Here is a 19,571-nt window from a genome sequence, read left to right as displayed (position 1 = left end):
AAACAAGCTGCAAAGTGGAGTTCAACGCCCAAACTGGCACAAAAGCTGGCGTTCAACTCCAAGAATGATCTCTACATGTGCAACACTCAAGCTCAGCCCAAGCACACACCACGTGGGCCCCGGAAGTGGATTTATGCATCAATTACTTACTTCTGTAAACCCTAGTAGCTAGTTTATTATAAATAGAACTTTTTATCATTGTATTCACAGTCTTGGTTACTCCGGTTCCCCTCTGGGGCTGAGATCAATGAACTCTATTCACTTATGTAATTTTAATGGTAGAGTTTCTGCACTCCATAGATTAAGGTGTGGAGCTCTGCTGTTCCTCAAAGATTAATGCAAAGTACTACTGTTTTCTATTCAATTCAACTTATTCTGCTTCTAAGATATTCATTCGCACTTCAACCTGAATGTGATGAATGTGACAATCATCATCATTCCCCATGAACGCGTGCCTGACAACCACTTCCGTTCTACTTTCGATTGAATGAGTATCTCTTAGATCTCTTAATCGGAATCTTCGTGGTGTAAGCTAGAATGATGGCGGCATTCAAGAGAATCCGGAAAGTCTAAACCTTGTCTGTGGTTTTCTGAGTAGAATTCAATGATTGAATGACTGTGACGAGCTTCAAACTCGCGAGTCCTGGGCGTTAGTGACAGACGCAAAAGGAGGGTGAATCCTATTCCAGCATGATCGAGAACCGACAGATGAATAGCCGTGCCGTGACAGGGTGCGTTGACCATTTTCACTGAGAGGAGGGGATGTAGCCACTGACAACGGTGATTCCCTTGCATAAAGCCAGCCATGGAAAGGAGTAAGACTGATTGGATGAAGATAGCAGGAAAGCAAAGGTTCAGAGGAACGAAAGCATCTCTATTCGCTTATCTGAAATTCTCACCAATGATTTACATAAGTATTTCTATCCCTATTTTATTAATTATTTTTGAAAACCCCACTACTATTTTATATCCGCCTGACTGAGATTTACAAGGTGACCATAGCTTGCTTCATACCAACAATTTCTGTGGGATTCGACCCTTACTCACGTAAGGTATTACTTGGACGACCCAGTGCACTTGCTGGTTAGTTGTGCGAAGTTGTGAACCATGGTATTGGCATCATGTTTTTGGCGCCATTACCAGGGAAAGAAAGAGCGATGAATTTTACATAATCAAAGTGTAATCACAATTTCTGCGCACCAATGATTGAGTGCTCTTGATGTTCCACCCTTAGTTGTCCCATGTTGGAACTTAGTTCTCCTAGGGAGGTATTGATTTGCTCCCAAAAGTTCTGTGGAGGAAAGTGCATCCCTTGAGGCGTCTCAGGGATTTCTTGGTGATGAGCTTGTTCATGCGTCTCTTGTTTGCTCCATCCTTTTCTTAGTGATGGGCTTGTCCTCATCAATGAGGATATCTCCCTCTATGTCAATCCCAGCCAAATTGCATAGATTGCAAATGAGGTGAGGAAAGGCTAACCTTGTCACAGTGGAGGTCTTGTCAGCCACCTTGTAGAGTTCTTGAGGTATAATCTCATGAACCTCCACCTCTTCTCCAATCATGATGCTATGGATCATGATGGCCCGGTCTATAGTAACTTCAAACCGGTTGCTAGTGGGAATGATTGAGCGTTGAATGAACTCCAACCATCCTCTAGCTATAGGCTTAAGGTCCAGTCTTCTCAGTTGAACCGGTTTGCCCTTTAAGTCAATCTTCCATTGATCTCCTTCCACACATATGTCCATGAGGACTTGGTCCAACCTTTGATCAAAGTTAACTCTCCTTGTGTAGGGGCGTGCTTTCTCTTCCATCATTGGCAAGTTGAACGCCAACCTCACATTTTCCGGACTAAAATCTAAGTAATTCCCCCGAACCATGGTGAGATAATTCTTTGGGTTCGGGTTCTTACTTTGATCATGGTTCCTAGTGATCCATGCATTAGCATAGAACTCTTGAACCATTAGAATTACGACTTGTTGGATGGGGTTTGTTAGAACATCCCAACCTCTTCTTTGGATCTCATGTCGGATCTCCGGATACTCATTTTTCTTGAGTTTGAAAGGGACCTTGGGGATCACCTTCTTCTTGGCCACAACATCATAGAAGTGGTCTTGATGGGCTTTGGAGATGAATCTTTCCATCTCCCATGACTCGGAGGTGGAAGCTTTTGTCTTCCCTTTCCCTTTTCTAGAGGATTCTCCGGTCTTAGGTGCCATCAATGGTAATGGAAAAACAAAAAGCTTTATGCTTTTACCACACCAAACATAGAATTTTTGCTCGCCCTCGTGCAAGAGAAGAAAGAATAGTAGAAGAAGAAGAAGATATGGAGGAGAGGGAGAGAAAGTTGTGTTTCGGCCAAGAAGGGGAAGAGAGGGATGTGTTGTGTGAAAATAAAGAAGAATGGAGAGGTTTATATAGTGGAGGGAGAGGGGTTAATGTTCGGCCATATGGGGTGGGTTTGGGTGGGAAAGTGATTTTGAATTTTGAAGGTAGTGGGGTTTATGAGGTAGGTTTATGGGGAAGAGTGGATGGACCTAAGTGGTGAATGGGTAATAGGGAAGAGAGCTTTGAGGTGATTGGTGAAGGGTTTTGGGGAAGGGTGTTTATTGGGAAGAGAGGATGAACATTGAGAAGAGGGAAGAATATGAGTAGAGGTAGGTGGGGATCCTGTGGGGTCCACAGATGCTGAGATGATCCTGTGGGGTCCACAGATCTTGAGGTGTCAAGAATTTGCATCCCCGCACCAATTAGGCATGTAAAATGCCTTTGCATGCAATTCTGGCGTTTAAATGCCGAATTGGTGCTTGTTCTGGGCGTTCAGCGCCCAGATGCAGCATGTTTCTGGCGTTGAACGCCAGTTCTATGCTTGTTTCTGGCGTTCAGTGCCAGCTTTCCTCAGTGTGCATTTCTGGCGTCTGAACACCAGAATGCTCCTTGTTTCTGGCGTTCAACGCCAGATCCATGCTCTGTTCTGGCGTTGGACGCCAGCTAGATGCTTGATGAGCGGATAATTTATACGCTTTTTGGCATTGTTTTTAGTGTATTTTTAGTAGGATCTAGTTACTTTTAGGGATGTTTTCATTAGTTTTTATGTTAAATTCACATTTCTGGACTTTACTATGAGTTTGTGTATTTTTCTGTGATTTCAGGTATTTTCTGGCTGAAATTGAGGGACTTGAGCAGAAATCAGATTCAGAGGTTGAAGAAGGACTGCTGATGCTGTTGGATTCTGACCTCCCTGCACTCAAAATGAATTTTCTGGAGCTACAGAACTCGAAATAGCGCGCTTCCAATTGCGTTGGAAAGTAGACATCCAGGGCTTTCCAGAAATATATAATAGTCCATACTTTGGCCAAGAATAGACGACGTAAACTGGCGTTCAACGCCAGCCTTCTGCCCAAATCTGGCGTCCAGCGCCAGAAAAGGATCCAAAACCAGAGTTGAACGCCCAAACTGGCACAGAAACTGGCGTTCAACTCCACAAATGGCCTCTGCACGTGCTACACTTAAGCTCAGCCCAAACACACACCAAGTGGGCCCGGGAAGTGGATTTATGCATCAATTACTTACTCATGTAAACCCTAGTGACTAGTTTATTATAAATAGGACCTTTTACTATTGTATTAGGCATCTTTGGTCTCAGTTTTAATCCATTGTTCATCTTAGGAGACTATTGATCACGTTTTAGGGGGCTGGCCATCTCGGCCATGCCTGAACCTTCACTTATGTATTTTCATACGGTAGAGTTTCTACACTCCAAAGATTAAGGTGTGGAGCTCTGCTGTTCCTCAAAGATTAATGCAAAGTACTACTGTTTTCTATTCAATTCATGTTATTTCACTTCTAAGATATCCATTCGCACCCAAGAACGTGATGAAGGTGATGATTATGTGTGACGCTCATCATCCTTCTCCCTTATGAACGCGTGTCTGACAAACACTTCTGTTCTACATGAAATAAGCTAGAATGAGTATCTCTTAGATCTCTTAACCAGAATCTTCGTGGCGTAAGCTATAATGATGGCGGCATTCAAGAGAATCCGGAAGGTCTAAACCTTGTCTGTGGTATTCCGAGTAGGATTCAATGATTGAATGACTGTGACGAGCTCCGAACTCGCGATTGCAGGGCGTTAGTGACAGACGCAAAAGGATAGTAAATCCTATTCCAGCATGATTGAGAACCGACAGATGAATAGCCGTGCCGTGACAGGGTGCTTGAGCATATTATTCACTGAGAGGATAAGATGAAGCCATTGACAAGGGTGATGCCTCCAGACGATTAGCCGTGCCGTGACAGGGCATTGGATCATTTTCCCATGAGATGACCGAAAGTAGCCATTGACAGTGGTGATGTATCACATAAAGCCAGCCATGGAAAGGAATGAGACTGATTGGATGAAGATAGCAGGAAAGCAGAGGTTCAGAGGAACGAAAAGCATCTCCATTCGCTTATCTGAAATTCCTACCAATGATTTACATAAGTATCTCTATCCCTATTCTCTTATTTATTATTCGGAAACTCCATGATTATTTTATATCCGCCTGACTGAGATTTGCAAGGTGACCATAGCTTGCTTCATACCAACAATCTCCGTGGGATTCGACCCTTACTCACGTAAGGTATTACTTGGACGACCCAGTGCACTTGCTGGTTAGTTGTATCGAAGTTGTGACAAATTATGAATGTGTAATCACGATTACGCGTACCAAGTTGCTCATGTGCCAGGAATAGTTTGCGCTTGGACGTCACAATTTCGTGCACCAAGTTTTTGGCGCCGTTGCCGGGGATTGTTCGAGTTTGGGCAACCGACGGTTCATCTTGTTGCTCAGATTAGGTAATTTTCTTTTTATTTTATTTTCAAAAATTTTTCAAAATTCTTTCAAAAATTTTTCATCTGTTTTCGAAAAATATGAAAATGTTTTCAAAAATTTGATTCAAAATTTTTAAGAATGAATTCTAGTGTTTCAGGATGATTTGTTGAATCCTGGCTGGCTGTAAGCCATGTCTAATCTTTTGGACTGGGGTTTCAACTTACCATCACAAATGAAGAGATTTTCACACACTTAGTTGCTCTATACATGAAAAGTATCCATATCTGCTGAAGCTTGGCTGGCCATTGGCCATGTCTAGTGTTTTGGACCGGAGCTTTCATTGAAAGCTTGGCTGGCTAGTGAGCCATGTCTAATTCCTGGACTGAAGCTTTAGACTAACATGGCAAGATTCCTGGAATTCATATTAAAAATTTTGGAATCCTTATTTTTTCTTTTTCATATAATTTTCAAAAAAAAAATCCAAAAAAATTAGAAAATCATAAAAATTAAAAATATTTTTCTGTTTCTTGTTTGAGTCTTGAGTCATATCATAAGTTTGGTGTCACTTGCATATGCATCTTGCATTTTTTCGAAAATATCATGCATTCATAGTGTTCTTCATGATCTTCAAGTTGTTCTTGGTAAGTCTTCTTGTTTGATCTTGATGATTTTTTGTTTTGTGTCTTTTCATGTTTATCATATGCATTCTTGAATTCTTAGTGCGTAAGCATTAAAGAATTCTAAGTTTGGTGTCCTGCATGTTTTCTTTGCATTAAAAATTTTTCAAAATTGTGTCTATGATGTTCATCTTGACATTCATAGTGTTCTTGGTGTTCATCTTGACATTCATAGCATTCTTGCATGCATTCATTGTTTTGATCTAAAAATTTCATGCATTGCATAATTTTCATGTTTTTCATAAAAATTTCAAAAATCAAAAAAATATCTTTCCCTTTTTCTCTCATCAAATTCGAAAATGTGAGTTGACTTTTTCAAAAATTTTTAAAAATCAAGTTGTTTCTTATGAGTCAAATCAAATTTTCAATTTGAAAATCTTATCTTTTTCAAAATCTTTTTCAAAAATCAAATCTTTTTCAAAATTCTTAGTTATTTTCGAAAATTCCAAAAATATTTTTCAAAAATCTTTTTCTTATTTTTTTATACCAAATTTTCGAAAATAACATAATCAATTAATGTTTTGATTCAAAAATTTGAAGTTTGATACTTGCTTGTTAAGAAAGATTCAAACTTTGAGAATCATATCTTGTGATTTCTTGTGAATCAAGTCATTAATTGAGATTTTTAAGATCAAATCTTTTTTCAAAACTAATTTCTATCATATCTTTTCAAAAATATCTTCTCATCTTATCTTTTTCAAAAATATATCTTTTCAAAATATCTTTCCTAACCTCCTAACTACCTTTTCAAAATTGGTTTTCAAAATTTGTTTCAACTAACTAACTAACTTTTTGTTTGTTTCTTAACTTTTTCAAAACCACCTAACTAATTCTCCCTTTCTAATTTTCGAAAATATCTCTCTCTTTTTCAAAAATTCCTTTTTAATTAACTAATTATTTTTATTTTTTATTTGTGATTTTAAAAAATTTCGAAAATTACTAACATTTTTCAAAAACCATTTTCAAAAATCACTAACTCTTTTTCAAAAATTGTTTTCGAAAATTCACTTCCCCCTCTCATCTTCTTCTATTTGTTTATTGATATACTAACATCTTTCCTTCAACTCTCCAAAAATCCGAACCCCCTCTCTCTCTGAGTTCAGATTTTCTTCCCTTCCTTTCTTCCACTCACAAAAGGATCCCAATACTATGGTATAAAGGATCCATATTATTATTATTATTTTTTTTTCCTGTGCCCTCTTCTTTGTCATATGAGCAGGAGCAAGGACAAGAATATTCTTGTTGAAGCAGATCCGGAACCTGAAAGGACTCTGAAAAAAAAATTAAGAGAAGCTAAAATACAACAATCCAGAGATAACCTTTCAGAAATTTTCGAACAGGAAAAGGAGATGCCAGCCGAAAATAATAATAATGTAAGGAAGATGCTTGGTGACTTTACTGCACCTAATTCCAATTTACATAGAAGAAGCATCTCCATTCCTGCCATTGGAGCAAACAACTTTGAGCTAAAACCTCAATTAGTTTCTCTGATGCAGCAGAACTACAAGTTTCATGGACTTCCATCTGAAGATCCTTTTCAGTTCTTAGCTGAATTCTTGCAGATATGTGATACTGTTAAGACTAATGGAGTAGATCCTAAAATCTACAGGCTCATGCTTTTCCCTTTTGCTGTAAGAGACAGAGCTAGATTATGGTTGGATTCTCAACCCAAAGACAGCCTGAACTCTTGGGATAAGCTGGTCACGGCTTTCTTAGCCAAGTACTTTCCTCCTCAAAAGCTGAGCAAGCATAGAGCTGATGTTCAAACCTTCAGACAGAAAGAAGGTGAATCCCTCTATGAAGCTTGGGAAAGATACAAACAGTTGACCAAAAAGTGTCCTTCTGACATGCTTTCAGAATGGACCATCCTGGATATATTCTATGATGGTCTGTCTGAGCTATCAAAGATGTCACTGGACACTTCTGCAGGTGGATCCATTCACCTAAAGAAAACGCCTGCAGAAGCTCAAGAACTCATTGACATGGTTGCTAATAACCAGTTCATGTACACTTCTGAAAGGAATCCTGTGAGTAATGGGACGCCTATGAAGAAGGGAGTTCTTGAGGTTGATACTCTGAATGCCATATTGGCTCAGAATAAAATATTGACTCAGCAAGTCAATATGATCTCTCAGAGTCTACATGGAATGCAAGCTGCATCCAACAGTACTCAAGAGGCATCTTCTGAAGAAGAAGCTTATGATCCTGAGAACCCTGCAATAGCAGAGGTAAATTACTTAGGTGAACCTTATGGAAACACCTACAACTCAACATGGAGAAATCATCCAAATTTCTCATGGAAGGATCAAAAGCCCCAACAAGGCTTTAATAATGGTGGAAGAAACAGGTTTAGCAATAGCAAGCCTTTTCCATCATCAACTCAGCAACAGACAGAGAACTCTGAACAAAATGCTTCTAATTTAGCAAATCTAGTCTCTGATCTATCTAAGGCCACTGTAAGTTTCATGAATGAAACAAAGTCTTCCATTAGAAATCTGGAAGCACAAGTGGGCCAGCTGAGTAAAAGGATCACTGAAATCCCTCCTAGTATTCTCCCAAGCAATACAGAAGAGAACCCAAAAGGAGAGTGCAAGGCCATTGACATAAGCGCCATGGCCGAACCTGTGAGGAGAGGAGAGGACACGAATCCCAAGGAGGAAGACCTCCTGGGACGTCCAGTGATCAATAAGGAGCTTCCCTCTGAGGAACCAAAGGACTCTGAGGCTCATCTAGAGACCATAGAGATTCCATTGAACCTCCTTATGCCCTTCATGGGCTCTGATGAATATTCCTCTTCTGAAGAGAACGAGGATGTTACTGAAGAGCAAACTGCCAAGTTTCTTGGTGCAATCATGAAGCTGAATGCCAAATTATTTAGCATTGATACTTGGGAAGTTGAACCTCCCTTGTTCATCAATGAACTAAGTGATCTGGATCAACTGACATTGCCTCAGAAGAGACAGGATCCTGGAAAGTTCATAATACCCTGTACCATAGGCACCATGATCTTTAAGGCTCTATGTGACCTTGGTTCAGGAATAAACCTCATGCCCCTCTCTGTAATAGAGAAACTGGGAATCTATGGGGTGCAAGCTGCTAGAATCTCATTAGAGATGGCAGATAATTCAAGAAAACAGGCTTATGGACAAGAAGAGGACGTGTTAGTAAAGGTTGAAGGCCTTTACATCCCTGCTGATTTCATAGTGCTGGATACTGGAAAGGAAGAAGATGAATCCATCATCCTAGGAAGACCTTTCCTGGCCACAGCAAGAGCTGTGATTGATGTTGACAGAGGTGAAATAGTCCTTCAATGGAATGAGGACTCCCTTGTGTTTAAAACTCAAGGATCTCCCTCTGCAACCATGGAGAGGAAGCATGAAAAGCTTCTCTCAAAGCAGAGTCAACCCAAGCCCCCACAGTCAAACTCTAAGTTTGGTGTTGTGAGGCCACAACCAAACTCTAAGTTTGGTGTTGAACTCCCATATCCAAACTCTAAGTTTGGTGTTGGAGAGTCTCAACAGAGCTCTGCACATCTGTGAGGCTCCATGAGAGCCCACTCTAAGGAAGCGCTTGTTGGGAGGCAACCCAATTTTTATTTATCTAACTATATTTTCCTTAGTTATATGTCTTTGTAGGTTCATGATCATGTGGAGTCACAAAATAAATATAAAAATTGAAAACGGAATCAAAAACAGCAGAAGAAAAATCACACCCTGGAGGAGCATCTGTCTGGCGTTCAGCGCCAGAACAGAGCATAGTGCTGGCGTTGAACGCCCAAAATGGGCAGCTTCTGGGCGCTGAACGCCAGAACAGGCATGGTTCTGGCGTTCAACGCCAGAAATGGCACACAAATGGGCGTTGAACGCCCAAAATGGCCACCAACCTGGCGCTGAACGCCCAGAGTTGGGTACAAAGGCATTTTTACATGCCTAATGGGTGCAAGGATGTAATTCCTTGAACACCTCATGATCTGTGGACCCCACAGGATCCCCACCTACCCCCACTCACTTCTTCTCACCACTCTCTTTCACACAACCCCATAAACACTCTTCCCTAAAAACCCTTCACCAATCACCTCAAACTCTCTTCCCCATCACCTCTTCACCACTCACATCCATCCACTCTTCCCCATAAACCTACCTCATAAACTCCACCTACCTTCAAAATTCAAAACCAATTTCCCACCCAAACCTACCCATATTGCCGAACCTTAACCCCCCTCCCTTCCCTATATAAAGACCTCCATTCTTCATCAAATTCACACAACACACCCCTCTACACTCCTCTTGGCCGAAACCACATCTCCCTCTCCCTCTCCTCCATTTCTTCTTCTTCTTCATCTATTCTTTTGTTTATTGCTCGAGGGCGAGCAATATTCTAAGTTTGGTGTGGTAAAAGCATAGCTTTTTTGTTTTTCCATTACCATTGATGGCACCCAAGACCGGAGAATCCTCTAGAAGAGGGAAAGGGAAGACAAAAGCTTCCACATCCGAGTCATGGGAGATGGAAAGATTCATCTCCAAAGCCCATGAAGACCACTTCTATGATGTTGTGGCCAAGAAGATGGTGATCCTTGAGGTCCCTTTTAAACTCAAAAGAAATGAGTATCCGGAGATCCGACATGAAATTCAAAGAAGAGGTTGGGAAGTTCTAACAAACCCCATCCAACAAGTCGGCATCCTAATGGTTCAAGAGTTCTATGCCAATGCATGGATCACCAAGAACCATGATCAAAGTAAGAACCCGGATCCAAAGAACTATGTTACAATGGTTCGGGGAAAATACTTAGATTTTAGTCCAGAAAATGTGAGGTTGGCGTTCAACTTGCCATACATGGAAGAGAACGCACGCCCCTACACAAGGAGAGTCAACTTTGATCAAAAGTTGGACCAAGTCCTTATGGACATATGTGTAGAAGGAGCTCAATGGAAGATTGACTCCAAAGGCAAGCCGGTTCAACTAAGAAGATTAGACCTCAAGCATGTAGCTAGAGGATGGTTGGAGTTTATTCAATGCTCAATCATTCCCACTAGCAACCGGTCTGAAGTTACCATAGACCGGGCCATCATGATCCATAGTATCATGATTGGAGAAGAGGTGGAAGTTCATGAGATTATACCTCAAGAACTCTACAAGGTGGCCGACAAGTCCTCCACCATGGCAAGGTTAGCCTTTCCTCACCTCATATGAGATTATACCTCAATAATTTTGTGGAGGAAAGTGCATTTGAGGCATCTCCGGGATCTCATGGAAATGAGCTTCTTGCGCCTCTTGAGCTCCATGACTGGGCTCTCTTGCTTGCTCCATCTTTTTCTTAGTGATGGACTTGTCCTCTTTGATGAGGATATCTCCCTCTATGTCAATCCCAGCCGAATTGCATAGGTGCCAAATGAGGTGAGGAAAGGCTAACCTTGCCATGGTGGAGGACTTGTCGGCCACCTTGTAGAGTTCTTGAGGTATAATCTCATGAACTTCTACCTCTTCTCCAATCATGATACTATGGATCATGATGGCCCGGTCTATGGTAACTTCAGACCGGTTGCTAGTGGGAATGATTGAGCATTGAATAAACTCCAACCATCCTCTAGCTACAGGCTTGAGGTCCAATCTTCTTAGTTGAACCGGCTTGCCTTTGGAGTCAATCTTCCATTGAGCTCCTTCTACACATATGTCCATAAGGACTTGGTCCAACCTTTGATCAAAGTTGACTCTCCTTGTGTAGGGGCGTGCGTTCTCTTCCATGTATGGCAAGTTGAACGCCAACCTCACATTTTCCGGACTAAAATCTAAGTATTTCTCCCGAACCATTGTAACATAGTTCTTTGGATCCAGGTTCTTACTTTGATCATGGTTCTTGGTGATCCATGCATTGGCATAGAACTCTTGAACCATTAGGATGCCGACTTGTTGGATGGGGTTTGTTAGAACTTCCCAACCTCTTCTTTGAATTTCATGTCGGATCTCCGGATACTCATTTCTTTTGAGTTTAAAAGGGACCTCAGGGATCACCTTCTTCTTGGCCACAACATCATAGAAGTGGTCTTGATGGGCTTTGGAGATGAATCTTTCCATCTCCCATGACTCGGATGTGGAAGCTTTTGTCTTCCCTTTCCCTCTTCTAGAGGATTCTCCGGTCTTGGGTGCCATCAATGGTAATGGAAAAACAAAAAAGCTATGCTTTTACCACACCAAACTTAGAATATTGCTCGCCCTCGAGCAATAAACAAAAGAATAGATGAAGAAGAAGAAGAAATGGAGGAGAGGGAGAGGGAGATGTGGTTTCGGCCAAGAGGAGTGTAGAGGGGTGTGTTGTGTGAATTTGATGAAGAATGGAGGTCTTTATATAGGGAAAGGAGGGGGGTTAAGGTTCGGCAATATGGGTGGGTTTGGGTGGGAAATTGGTTTTGAATTTTGAAGGTAGGTGGAGTTTATGAGGTAGGTTTATGGGGAAGAGTGGATGGATGTGAGTGGTGAAGAGGTGATGGGGAAGAGAGTTTGAGGTGATTGGTGAAGGGTTTTTAGGGAAGAGTGTTTATGGGGTTGTGTGAAAGAGAGTGGTGAGAAGAAGTGAGTGGGGGTAGGTGGGGATCCTGTGGGGTCCACAGATCCTGAGTGGATCCTGTGGGGTCCACAGATCCTGAGGTGTTCAAGGAATTACATCCCTGCACCCATTAGGCATGTAAAAATGCCTTTGTACCAAACTCTGGGCGTTCAGTGCCAGGTTGGTGGCCATTTTGGGCGTTCAACGCCCATTTGTGTGCCATTTCTGGCGTTGAACACCAGAACCATGCCTGTTCTGGCGTTCAGCGCCCAGAAGCTGCCCATTTTGGGCGTTCAGCGACAGCACTATGCTCTGTTCTGGCGCTGAACGCCAGACAGCTGCTCCTCCAGGGTGTGATTTTTCTTCTGCTGTTTTTGATTCCGTTTTCAATTTTTATATTTATTTTGTGACTCCACATGATCATGAACCTACAAAGACATATAACTAAGGAAAATATAGTTAGATAAATAAAAATTGGGTTGCCTCCCAACGAGCGCTTCTTTAGTGTCAATAGCTTGACAGTGGGCTCTCATGGAGCCTCACAGATGTGCAGAGCTCTGTTGAGACTCTCCAACACCAAACTTAGAGTTTGGATATGGGTGTTCAACACCAAACTTAGAGTTTGGTTGTGGCCTCACAACACCAAACTTAGAGTTTGACTGTGGGGGCTTGGGTTGACTCGGCTTTGAGAGAAGCTTTTCATGCTTCCTCTCCATGGTTGCAGAGGGAGATCCTTGAGTTTTAAACACAAGGGAGTCCTCATTCCATTGATGGACTATTTCACCTCTATCAACATCAATCACAGCTCTTGCTGTGGCCAAGAAAGGTCTTCCTAGGATGATGGATTCATCCTCTTCCTTTCCAGTATCCAGGACTATGAAATCAGCAGGGATGTAAAGGCCTTCAACCTTTACTAACACGTCCTCTACTTGTCCATATGCCTGTTTTCTTGAGCTGTCTGCCATCTCTAATGAGATTTTAGCAGCTTGCACCCCATAGATTCCCAGTTTCTCTATTACAGAGAGGGGCATGAGGTTTATTCCTGAACCAAGGTCACATAGAGCCTTAAAGATCATGGTGCCTATGGTACAGGGTATTATGAACTTTCCAGGAACCTGTCTCTTCTGAGGCAATGTCAGTTGATCCAGATCACTTAGTTCATTGATGAACAAGGGAGGTTCAACTTCCCAAGTATCAATGCCAAATAATTTGGCATTCAGCTTCATGATTGCACCAAGAAACTTGGCAGTTTGCTCTTCAGTAACATCCTCGTTCTCTTCAGAAGAGGAATATTCATCAGAGCTCATGAAGGGCATAAGGAGGTTCAATGGAATCTCTATGGTCTCTAGATGAGCCTCAGAGTCCTTTGGTTCCTCAGAGGGAAGCTCCTTATTGATCACTGGACGTCCCAGGAGGTCTTCCTCCTTGGGATTCGCATCCTCTCCTCTCCTCACAGGTTCGGCCATGGCGCTTATGTCAATGGCCTTGCACTCTCCTTTTGGGTTCTCTTCTGTATTGCTTGGGAGAATACTAGGAGGGATTTCAGTGATCCTTTTACTCAGCTGGCCCACTTGTGCTTCCAGATTTCTAATGGAAGACCTTGTTTCATTCATGAAACTTACAGTGGCCTTAGATAGATCAGAGACTAGATTTGCTAAATTAGAAGCATTTTGTTCAGAGTTCTCTGTCTGTTGCTGAGTTGATGATGGAAAAGGCTTGCTATTGCTAAACCTGTTTCTTCCACCATTATTAAAGCCTTGTTGGGGCTTTTGATCCTTCCATGAGAAATTTGGATGATTTCTCCATGTTGAGTTATAGGTGTTTCCATAAGGTTCACCTAAGTAATTTACCTCTGCTATTGCAGGGTTCTCAGGATCATAAGCTTTTTCTTCAGAAGATGCCTCTTGAGTACTGTTGGATGCAGCTTGCATTCCATGCAGACTCTGAGAGATCATATTGACTTGCTGAGTCAATATTTTATTCTGAGCCAATATGGCATTCAGAGTATCAACCTCAAGAACTCCCTTCTTCATAGGTGTCCCATTACTCACAGGATTCCTTTCAGAAGTGTACATGAACTGGTTATTAGCAACCATGTCAATGAGTTCTTGAGCTTCTGTAGGCGTTTTCTTTAGGTGAATGGATCCACCTGCAGAAGTGTCCAGTGACATCTTTGATAGCTCAGACAGACCATCATAGAATATATCCAGGATGGTCCATTCTGAAAGCATGTCAGAAGGACACTTTTTGGTCAACTGTTTGTATCTTTCCCAAGCTTCATAGAGGGATTCACCTTCTTTCTGCTTGAAGGTTTGAACATCAGCTCTAAGCTTGCTCAGCTTTTGAGGAGGAAAGTACTTGGCTAAAAAAGCCGTGACCAGCTTATCCCAAGAGTTCAGGCTATCTTTGGGTTGAGAATCCAACCATAATCTAGCTCTGTCTCTCACAGCAAAAGGGAAAAGCATGAGCCTGTAGACTTCAGGATCTACTCCATTAGTCTTAACAGTATCACATATCTGCAAGAATTCAGTTAAGAACTGAAAAGGATCATCAGATGGAAGTCCATGAAACTTGCAATTCTGCTGCATTAGAGAAACTAATTGAGGTTTCAGCTCAAAGTTGTTTGCTCCAATGGCAGGAATGGAGATGCTTCTTCCATGTAAATTGGAATTAGGTGCAGTAAAGTCACCAAGCATTCTCCTTGCATTGTTGTTGGGTTCGGCTGCCATCTCCTTTACTTGTTCGAAATTTTCAATCAAGTTGTCTCTGGATTGTTGTAATTTAGCTTCTCTTAATTTTCTCTTCAGAGTCCTTTCAGGTTCTGGATCAGCTTCAACAAGAATGCCTTTTTCTCTGTCCCTGCTCATAAGAAAGAGGAGAGAAAAAGAAAAGAAGAGGAATCCTCTATGTCACAGTAAAGAGGTTCCTTATTGTTAGTAGAAAAGAAGAAGAAGAAATTCGAACACAGATAGAGGAGGGGGCTCGAATTTGGTGCTGATGTGAGGAAGAGATGTTAGTAGATGAATAAATAAATAGAATAAGATGAGAGAGAAGGAGGGATTTTTCGAAAATTATTTTTGAAAAGGAGTTAGTGATTTTTGAAAACAGTTTTTGAAAAATATTTAGTATTTTTTTTTCGAAAATATTTTTTTTTTTGAAATCAAAAATAAAAATAAAAATAATTAGTTAATTAAAAAGAAATTTTTGAAAAAGGGAGAGGTATTTTCGAAAATTAGAAAGGGAGAATTAGTTAGGTGGTTTTGAAAAAGTTAAGAAACAAACAAAAAGTTAGTTAGTTAGTTGAAACAAATTTTGAAAACCAATTTTGAAAAGGTAGTTAGGAGGTTAGGAAAGATATTTTGAAAAGATATTTTTTTGAAAAAGATAAGATGAGAAGATATTTTTGAAAAGATATGATAGAAATTAGTTTTGAAAAAAGATTTGATCTTAAAAATCTCAATTAATGACTTGATTCACAAGAAATCACAAGATATGATTCTCAAAGTTTGAATCTTTCTTAACAAGCAAGTATCAAACTTCAAATTTTTGAATCAAAACATTAATTGATTATGTTATTTTCGAAAATTTGGTATAAAAAAATAAGAAAAAGATTTTTGAAAAATATTTTTGGAATTTTCGAAAATAACTAAGAATTTTGAAAAAGATTTGATTTTTGAAAAAGATTTTGAAAAAGATAAGATTTTCAAATTGAAAATTTGATTTGACTCATAAGAAACAACTTGATTTTTAAAAATTTTTGAAAAAGTCAACTCACATTTTCGAATTTGATGAGAGAAAAAGGGAAAGATATTTTTTTGATTTTTGAAATTTTTATGAAAAACATGAAAATTATGCAATGCATGAAATTTTTAGATCAAAACAATGAATGCATGCAAAAATGCTATGAATGTCAAGATGAACACCAAGAACACTATGAATGTCAAGATGAACATCATAGACACAATTTTGAAAAATTTTTAATGCAAAGAAAACATGCAGGTGATGCCAAGGCATCTTAGGCTAGTTTCACTAGCCTTTTTCTTTTATTTTTAGTTGTTTTATGCATTTTCTTGAGCCTTAAGTAATCATTTTGGGCCAAATAGTCATGCTTGTCTTAAATCATTCAACATGAAGATTTTGATGCAAATTCCATGAGTTTTTAGTTATATTCCTTGAATGCTATGAATGGAGGATTTCTCATGAAATTTTGCAAGACTTTGATGCATTTGTTTGGATGATTTCAGGGAAGAAGAGGCTAACCAAGGAAGCAACAAAATCAATAAAGGAAGCTTGAATATCACATGTGGAGTTTAAGTTCCAGTTTAAGCCTAAACTGGAGCTTAAACGCCAGAATCATGAAGGCTAAGAAATGCTGGAATTGAAGTTTAACCTCCAGTTTGACCTCAAACTGGAGGTTAAACGCCAGAATGACAATGCCACTCAGGAAGGAGTTCCACGTTTAACCTCCAGTTTGACCTCAAACTGGAGGTTAAACGTGTTCGACACCTCCAGGGCTACCATTCTAAGCTTCCACGTTTAACCTCCAGTTTGACCTCAAACTGGAGGTTAAACGTGTTCGACCTCCAGGGCTGCCCTTCCTTTATCCACGTTTAAGCTTCAGTTTAACCTTAAACTGAAGCTTAAACGTGTTATATGGAACAGCTTGACCATGCCTTCTTCAAACATAAATAACTTGAGCTACAAAACTCCAAATGAGGTGATTCAAAATGCATTGGAAAGAAGACATCTAGAGCTTTCCAAGCATATATGGCATGCATGGTGGATACTAAATATTGAGGGAGAAAACAGCCCCGTAATGTGCATAGAAGAGCATAGTACCAACATGCAATCAGGCCAGCTGACCTCTTCACCTTCAATGGAGTATAACTCGAGTTGTAGAGATCCAATTGAGGTGCTTTCAGTTGCGTTAGAAAGCTGACATCCATAGCTTTCCAACGAGGTATAATAGTCTATATTTGGCATCAAATTGGCAAGGTTGACAAGAGAACAAAGTGACGACTCAAGAAAGGGGGTGCAACATTTGAGTGTAGTTTAATGGATCATTATCCTTTTTGGATCAATTATGTCACTCAGCCCTTCAAGCAAGCAAGGCCCATCAACAACACCAAATCAAGGCCACAAGAATCATCTAGAATAGTTTATTTTCATTTGATTGTAATTTGCTTTGAATTTCATTTTCATTTTGTAATTTAGGGAGCCTATTTAAAGGCCTTAGTTTCTGCATTTAGAGAGGGGGGATTGAAGGGGAATCCAACCCCTGATGGGGACTTTTACTTTCACTTTTAGCTAGTTTTCCTTTTCTTTGTAATTGAATTCAGAGCTATGATTCACTAAACCCCCTTTCATTGGGTTAGGGAGCTCTATTGTAATTCAATGAATCAATAATAGTTTATCTTCTTCTTCAATCTTTTCTCTTGAATTTTGTTAGAAAGCTTCTCGATCTAATTCCATTGAGTAGTTGTCTTGGGAAAGAAACTACTCATACTTGGAATCCTTCGGAGCCTTGGGAAAGGAATGGAGGATTCATGCTAGAGAAGCTTTCTCACAGTGGATTGGATTGGGGTTTGGATGGATATTGTGACATGTAATCCTACCAAATTGTGGTTCATGAAATTGTGTGGTATAATCAGTGATCAAGCATCATCTCTTCTTATGAACATTTAAACCAAGGGATTGGGAATTTGTTTGTTTTTAGAGAGCATTGGTGAGCCAAGGAATTGGGATCCAATCATATAAGATTGCCAAGCAAAATTCAATGAATGCATTGGTTGAGGAAGAGATATACATGTTTTGATTCGGAGATTTCAATATCTCCTAAACCCAATGAATTCCCCATTTCTGATTTCCACTTTCTCTTTACATTCAGCAATTCAATTCTTGCAATCACCCCCATTCCCTTTTAATTTCAGCAATTTACATTCTGCTCTTTAATTCATGCAATTTAAGATTCAGCCATTTAATTTTCTTGTCATTTACTTTTCCCGCCAATTTTACATTCCGCAATTCTCATCTCAATTCTTGATTCCGCTCAACTAGAACACACTTCTAATCCGAATTGCTCAATCAACCAATCCTTGTGGGATTCGACCTCACTCTATTGTGAGTTTTTACTTGACGACGATAACCGGTGCACTTGCCGGAAGGAATTTTGCCGATCGTGCAATTTCCTAAATCGTAGCATAACTAGTTTATGCGCACCAAGTTTATGGCGCCGTTGCCGGGGATTGGTTTTCGATTGACAATTCTCAAATTGGAAGTTAACTAGATTGAGCAATTTTTCTTTTCTTTTGTTAATAGTTTTTGTTTCAGTTTATTACTGCTAATTTCTGCAAATTTTAATTTGTTTTCTTTGCTTATTCACTTGTTAGCATACTAACCACCAGCTGTTTGTGATATTGCCTCACTATGGGATTTCCACTATCTTTGGATGAGTATTGTTTGAGACTGAGCACATTGCAAAAAAGAAAGGAGTATCCATCATCTTTTGGTCAATCAAAATTCATGAGAAACTCTCCACCACCACAGAATGATTCATGTTATTATGCTCATGGTGGGTGGGAGTATCAGGAACAGGAAACGGGGTACTTCCCAGAGCCACAAAATGGTCCATGTTTTGGTGAATTTGATCACCACTCAAGTTGTGGCTGGGAAGATCAAAACCAAAGAGATTTCACTTATTCACACCCCATTCATCAAGAGCCATCACCTCTGAATTATCCAACCTCACCTCCTAGTTTTACATATCCAAATTCTTCATCACTTGAGCATTTCTCAGCACAAAATTCCTTCTCAAATTCATACAATTCATTTCACTATCCACAAGACTCATTCCACTACACACAAGAGTCATACCACTACCAACACTCCAACCAAAGACTCTATCAGCCCACACAAAACACATACTCCCAGCCACCATATCACAGCCAAGATAATCAACCTCATCAACCCAATCCGAACCAACAATTTCAAGATCAATTAAACAGGATAGAAGGAATGATTGCAACTATGGGCAGAGATGTGGCCGATTTGAAAAGCTTTAAGGAAGAAGTGATATCCAACTTACAAAATCATGGTGCTGCCATTCAAAAGCTAGAAGCACAAATTGGATATCTATCAAAGCAAATCCCTACCCACAATTCTTCTAGTGATACCATGGCAAACCCAAGGGAGGAATCAGAAGAACAAGAAAGGGAGAAAGTCAATCAAGGGAGATCACACTCCAATGACACAGAGAGTTGCAAAGAGGAAGGGTTCATTGAACCACAAATTCAGGAAGCTTTTGATGAACAGGATACTCCAACTGTCCAACAACAACCAAGTTCTAAGATCAAGGATGTGAAGGCAGTAGAAACAAGCACCAAAATGAGGATTGTGACCGAGAAACAAAGGACCATATCCATGAAGAAGAGAAGGTCGAAGAACAATCCAACTCCTGAGCCAACAAGCAAGTTCACTCAAGCCAATCACAAGGGAAAGCTTGCTGGAAAGAAGCATTCACAACAAGGGGCACTAACTAGCTCCTTT

General features: G+C 40.2%; 2 non-coding genes across 2 annotated transcripts; one reads left to right on the top strand and one right to left on the bottom strand.

Annotated features, from left to right (window-relative positions):
- Positions 1–7,230: 7,230 nt before the first annotated feature.
- On the bottom strand, positions 7,231–7,338 carry LOC112761878 (small nucleolar RNA R71). Its single transcript, XR_003182249.1, has one exon. It is a non-coding gene; the product is annotated as a small nucleolar RNA R71 (small nucleolar RNA).
- Positions 7,339–14,251: 6,913 nt separating this feature from the next.
- Positions 14,252–14,359, top strand: LOC112761214 (small nucleolar RNA R71). The gene has a single exon (XR_003181620.1). It is a non-coding gene; the product is annotated as a small nucleolar RNA R71 (small nucleolar RNA).
- Positions 14,360–19,571: the final 5,212 nt, after the last annotated feature.

Source organism: Arachis hypogaea, chromosome 16 (assembly GCF_003086295.3).
Source record: "Arachis hypogaea cultivar Tifrunner chromosome 16, arahy.Tifrunner.gnm2.J5K5, whole genome shotgun sequence".
Taxonomy (NCBI): domain Eukaryota; kingdom Viridiplantae; phylum Streptophyta; class Magnoliopsida; order Fabales; family Fabaceae; genus Arachis; species Arachis hypogaea.
This window is presented reverse-complemented; position numbering and strand designations above follow the sequence as displayed.